Genomic DNA, 7,070 nt, shown 5'->3' on the forward strand with positions numbered 1-7,070 from the left:
TAATGAAGGCATTGTTTATTAGTGAGTTAAAATGATAAGGGAATCTTTTATATAATGTTCTAGAGCAAGGTGGCAAAATACTACTCCCTGAAAGAACTTTGTTCAGTTTTAAAATGGAAGGCAGTTTTGGTATCAATAAAAGAGATCAGAAAAAATAAACTATTTTTCACTTTTGTTATTTGTTTATGGGTAATTGAATTTAACTGGCGGACAAGTGGATTTTCTAAGTTTACTTGTCCGTGGACAAGTAGAAAAAAATTTGATTTCCTCACCCCTGAAAATACTGTTAATGGTTTATAAAGGCTTAAATAATATGCTCCATTGTATATTTTGAAATGCTTGCTCCCCTACACTCCAAGACGTAAATTTAGATCTTCATATGGTTTAGGTTTAGGTTTCTTTATTTAGTCATGTTTACACAGGAAAACATGAAATTTGCCTTCTCGGTTGCATCTAATAACAGGTAACAGACAGAATGAAATAAAACAGACAAATAGAAATAAGAAAGGTTAAGGTAAGGCAGTTAGATAAAACATATTTATACCAAAAAAAAAAAAAGGTAACAGGATATATATCAAAACCTTAAACATTATCTCCGATATTTCTTATTGAAAAGTCGTATGGCACTAGGAAGAAAGGAGTTTCTGGAGCGATTTGTGTGGGTTTTCAAAGCAACTATCCTTCCTGATTTACTGATGTTTAGTTCTACATGTAATGGATGTCTGTCATCAATTGAGATGATTTCCAGTTTCTTTAGCATTGCCCTCTGACACACACTAGTCAAATCATCTACATCAGCCCCAATAACTTTAGCTGCATACTTCATAATCTGCTGGAGCTTTTTTGAGTTTTGGTTTGTCAGACTATTAAACCAGGCAATGAAACTGAAAGTGATCACGGACTGGATCATACTACGATTGAAGGACAACATGAGGTCCTTGTCTACTTTAAATAGTTTGAGTTTATGGAGGAGAAATAAGCGCTGGTTGCATTTAGAAAATAATTTTTTTGTATTTGTATTCCAGTTAAGATTGTTATCTAGGTAAGTTCCTAAGTATTTATATTTCACTATTTCTACCTCCTCTCCCAGAACTACAATAGGTGAACATACAGATTTCTGTCTCTTAAAATCAAATATCATTTCTTTGGTCTTTTTTACATTCAGAGTGAGAGAGTTTTTATTGCACCAGTTTACCATACAGTCCACTTGATTTAGATAGTGGCTTTCATCCTCCCCAGATATGCATCCTATGATCATGGTGTCATCCGTATACTTAATAATGGAGCAGTGGTCATTGTTCTGTCTCAGGTCACTTGTGTACAGAGTAAACAGTAATGGTGATAAGACACCCCTGAGGACTTCCTGTGTTTGAATGAATGGCTATTGAAAAAGTGTCCTGAACTTTAACTGTCTGTGAACGATTTAAAAGAAAGTTCTGAATCCATAGTATGATAAATGGCTTTACATTCATACTGTTTAATTTCCCAATCAGTATATGAGGCTGTATAGTATTGAACGCTGAAGAAAAATCCAAAAATAGTGCTCTGACATATGAACCAGGCTGATCAAGAAAGGTATAGATTTGATGTAAGATAACAAGCAGAGCATCTTCCACACTTCTTGAAAAGACTTTGTCTCTGTCATTAAAATGTTTTTCACCAAGTGTTCAAAGCATTTCATTGTAATAGATGTAAGTGCCACTGGTCTGTAGTCATTTAAACAGCTTGGCCTAGAAACCTTAGATACAGGGGTATGGAAGACTGCTTATAATTCAAATTTAAAAGAAGTGCTGAGGCGGCCTTTTACTGTTATGCACCTAAAATCTCAAATACTTTACCTATAGAAATTCGCCAGGCTAGTACTGTGGATCATTTTAAAAAACTGTTAAAAACCCATTTTTATAATATGATATCACACACGTGTGCTTAGGAGGCAGCCAACAAGCCCTAAGGTGATAAAGGGTTGATTGTGTGTACTAATGCCTCTCTCTCTCCTTCAACAGAACCAAAGAAGAAAAACAATCACAGCATCTATTTACCTACAATTCTTCCTAATCCCTTCCATCCTCATCACTCCCATTGCAAATCTTAGCATCTTTAACTCTGCCACCTCCAGCTCTGTCTCCCGTTTTTGCTCAGTGCCACCGTCTCCAACTCATATAACATGGCTGGTCTCACTACCGAAAACTTTGAAGTAATAAGTGTTAAATAAGATATCAACAATGGCATTGTTTTGGAGAAATTTGTGATGTTTGACCACTTAGGTGTAGCGGTCACACAGGGACTGCTGGGAGATGCAGTTCTTAACTAGCACTGCTACATAGGTAACATGTTGACTGCAGATAGAGGTGCAGGCAAAGCAGTGATAACCAGAGTTAGAGGTGTATGGAAGGAATTCCAGGAAATGTACCCCATTATGACTTTGAAATAGTCTCTCTGGAACTGAGGGGAAACATTTAATGAAAGCTGTTTGAGGAGTTGTGTGTTGTGTAGGAGTGAGACATTTCTGATGATGGTGGAACAATAGGGATGGAAATTTGCCTGGATGTGAGGAGAGTCACAGAGTGAAAAGAAGATGAATGCTAAGTTAAGAGAAAGACTTGGTGTGGAGGTGTTGTGCTGAGGAGAAACAAGCTGAGGTGGTTCGGGATGATAGAACGAAAGGCAGATGTTTCTCTAATAAAGAAATCCAAGAAAAAAATTTGCATGGACCTTGGAAGCACAAGAAGCTTTCAATAAGTTAATGTCCTTGTTCGCCAAAGCACCCTTTCTGAGACACCCTAATCCATTTACTAATTTATTCTTGTAGTGAGAAGTCAAACAAAATGACACCTTTTTTTGGCTAACTAAAAAGATTACAATATGCAAGCTTTCGAGGCAACTCAGGCCCCTTCTTCAGGCAAGATGTTTTTAGTTAGCCAAAAAAAGGTGTCATTTTGCAAGACTTCTCACTACATTCATAATGGCTAACATGGTACAACACCCTCCTACTACTAATTTTTTCTTGAAATTGATGTCTCTAATATTGGCGTAGGAGCTCTTTAATCACAAAAATATTCAGATAAACACAAAAGTTCATCCTTCGTGCCATGTTTTCAACCTAACTTTCTTCTGCAGAACAGAACTATGATGTTGAAAATGTAAATGTAAATTAGGCTTTGAGGAATTTAGGCATTGGTTTAAGATGGCAAATATTCATTCATGATTTATACAGATCATCAAAACTGAATGGATTTCAAATCAGCTAAGTGTCCCAATGTCCATCAAGCTTGTTGGGCTTTTTCAATTGGTTTAATTTAGTCTCTTAAAAGACTTTATGTCACATTTATGTTCCAGGTGAACCAAATTCCAAATGTATTATTCCCCCAGAAAAAAAATTGTAGATGATGTTTGGGTGAAAAGGTGAACCAAAATGGAGATAGTGGGAATTAGACCAAGAGGAATGTTGAAGAAGCTGTGGCAGGAAGTTGTGTCAGATGATATGAAAAAAAAAAACAGGTCCGAACCTGAATGATATCAAGAACTGAGGTGAGTGGAGAGAAAAAGATCTGGAGGTGTTGCAAGGCAAACAGATAACTCAGGTAAATCTGGAAAACGGCCTTTAAATCAGTGAAGAAGACAGCAATCAAAACTGAGCACAGGCTCAGAGCATCGATAGCAAAATGCTACACAATGCAATACTGTAGTGTAGGAGAAGAATGGACATCCTGTCCGGATCAGAGGCTGTTCCACTACCCAGACGGGAGGCTAGCATGTTGACGCAAGCAGATTTGCTGGCGGGGCAAAGAAATAAATTTGTACCTGGCCGGTATGTTTTAGTAATTGGACAAGCGGAAGCTGAAATTAGGGAGCTGGTCCATATGCCAGGAAGCAGTGGTCCTCATACAGCAATCCAGCCGAGACAACCGCAGGAGTTCTTGGAAGCTGGAGTTTGAAAATACAGCCCTGGGGGTGTCCCTACAGGCCGATAAAGAGCATTGTCTGGGGAGGACTTCCCTACTTTATTTTATGGCCTGGAAGTGCTTCCTGGAAGATACAGCATGACACCAGAAACATTCCCGCAGTTCACTTAAAAAGGAGCCCACTGCCAAATATAGAGCAGGGAGGCAGTGGGCAACACTCAACGGAGTTGGAGAAAAAGGAAGAAATGCATTATTGTGATTGTAATTGTATTGGTGGCTGATTACTGCTAAACAGAAGTGCCTTGTGGAATAAAATCTTTTATTTTATTCATAAATTTTGTGTTGTATTGCTGCATCTGTGGTTTGCAGCTCTCTGACACCCCCTTATGGTCACAATAGCTGCACACAAAATACTGTATTTTAAACATCCATCCATCCATCCATCCATCCATCCATCCATCCATCCATCCATCCATCCATTCTCTTCCGCTTATCCGAGGTCGGGTCGTGGGGGTAGCAGCTTGAGCAGAGATGCCCAGACTTCCCTCTCCCCGGCCACTTCTTCTAGCTCTTCCGGGAGAATCCCGAGGCGTTCCCAGGCCAGCCGGGAGACATAGTCCCTCCAGCGTCTCCTGGGTCTTCCCCAGGTCCTCCTCCCGGTTGGACGTGCCCGGAACACCTCACCAGGGAGGCGTCCAGGAGGCATCCTAATCAGATGCCCGAGCCACCTCATCTGACTCCTCTCGAAACGGAGGAGCAGCGGCTCTACTCTGAGACCCCCCCAGATGACTGAGCTTCTCACCCTATCTTTAAGGGAGAGCCCAGACACCCTGCGGAAGAAACTCATTTCAGCCGCTTGTATTAGCGATCTCGTTCTTTCGGTCACTACCCATAGCTCATGACCATAGGTGAGGGTAGGAACATAGATCGACTGGTAAATTGAGAGCTTTGCCTTATGGCTCAACAACAACAACATCAACAACAGACCGATGCAGAGCCTGCACCACTGCAGACGCTGCACCGATCCGCCTGTCGATCTCACGCTCCATTCTTCCCTCACTCGTGAACAAGACCCCAAGATACTTGAACTCCTCCACTTGAGGCAGGATCTCGCTCCCAACCCTGAGAGGGCACTCCACCCTTTTCCGGCTGAGGACCATGGTCTCGGATTTGGAAGTGCTGATTCCCATCCCAGCCGCTTCACACTCAGCTGCGAACCGATCCAGAGAGAGCTGAAGATCACGGCCTGATGAAGCAAACAGGACAACATCATCTGCAAAAAGCAGTGACCCAATCCTGAGTCCACCAAACCGGACCCCCTCAACACCCTGGCTGCGCCTAGAAATTCTGTCCATAAAAGTTATGAACAGAATCGGTGACAAAGGGCAGCCCTGGCGGAGTCCAACTCTCACTGGAAACGGGTTCGACTTACTGCCTGCAATGTGGAGCAAGCTCTGACACCGGTTGTACAGGGACCGAACCGCCCTTGTCAGGGGGTCCGGTACTCCATACTCCCGGAGCACCCCCCACAGGATTCCCCGAGGAACACGGTCGAACGCCTTTTCCAAGTCCACAAAACACATGTAGACTGGTTGGGCGAACTCCCATGCACCCTCCAGGACTCTGCTAAGGGTGTAGAGCTGGTCCACACACAGAAAAAATATTCAATATTGATTCTGAATATGTCATGCTTGACTTTATATATTCAAATATCTGAACACAAAATAATGTAAATGACACTTGGTTGTGTAAATATCTGGTGAAAACACTCAATTCAAACCTGACCTGAAGAATTTGAATAAAACAGAAGCACTCAAAAACACAGCATGGCATTCTCAATCCTATGAAATCCAGTTTAGGGAAGAGGGAGCTGGAGCCAATCTAGGCAGCATCAGGCACAAAGTAGGAACAAACCTGGACAAAGCGGCTGTCGACTACAGAACATCAAAATCATAGACAATGAGTTAATTCAAAATGTCTTGCTGGTAGCTAAAATTGCTTTTGCTTTGAAAAAGAAGCCTTTCTTGCATTCAAGTTCTTTGTTGGATGGTCAGTCATAGTAGAAGTTATGTTAAACATCTCAAACTCTCTTGAGGTTCAATGTGATGCCACCTGTAGGTGATAGAAGAGTGCAAAGAAGATAAAATGTGACTGCATGATAGATTGAAGAGTAAGTCAAGGTTATTCAGATAAATTCTAAAAGTCTTTGTCACAGAATAAAATGAGAAATTATTATTATTATAGTTTTAATGAAAATGAATAACTACATTGATTTGCATTGTCTGGTTTACAGTTTTTTTATCATAAAAGGGATCTCTATGACCAAAGAACTGAACTTCTGCACAAAAAGGAAACCACAGCTGTGCGGTCTGCCATTGTGTGCAAGTTAGAAGAAACAGAGCCTAATAATTTTACCTTGAAATTTTAATCATATGTTATTTATAGCAAACTATATACACTTTTTCTCACAGCTTCTTAAATGCCACCCCAATGTTCACTTGTGAGCATATAATCACACTGCATGTGTGTAGTGAGTCATTGAAAGCCCTGGACATCAGGAGAGAATATTCTGATATTTTACAGCCTTCATTGTTTCACTCAGACCGGGATGCTTATGATGTTCACTTCCAAGATAAACTTTACAGTTGAGGGTCTGGTGTGCTCAGATTCCCAGGGTTCAGCTTTTCTCTCTCTGAGGTTCTTGCTGGGACTGGTCCTTGTCCTGTGCCACCTTGGGAGTATCACTTCCCTGGCAATCCCTTGCCAGCTGAACCTCCTGCCTCTACAATATTTTTTACTTTTCCACATTGAATTTCAAAGTGAACACTGAGAAACAAGAAGATTTAAACATACAATATTACTGTATACAATAGTCAATACAATAGTATTAACATATTAAATGTATTAATAAATACAAGAGTATTAATTGTATTAATTAAATAGTAATTACTATTAATTAGTTTTAGTAGTATTAACTGTATTCATAAATACAATAGTATTTAGTCAACGTTAAAGGAAGGAAGATAGCTTGCTGGGTTTTCCTCCCACATCCTCAAAGCCATACACGTTAGGTGGACTGGCGACACTAAACTGTGAGGTTGTGTGCAGATGTAGACAACTTATTTTTTGTATAGCGCTCTTCATTGAGTCCAGGAGTAGAGCACTGTG

Source organism: Erpetoichthys calabaricus, chromosome 6, assembly GCF_900747795.2.
Source record: "Erpetoichthys calabaricus chromosome 6, fErpCal1.3, whole genome shotgun sequence".
Lineage (NCBI taxonomy): Eukaryota > Metazoa > Chordata > Cladistia > Polypteriformes > Polypteridae > Erpetoichthys > Erpetoichthys calabaricus.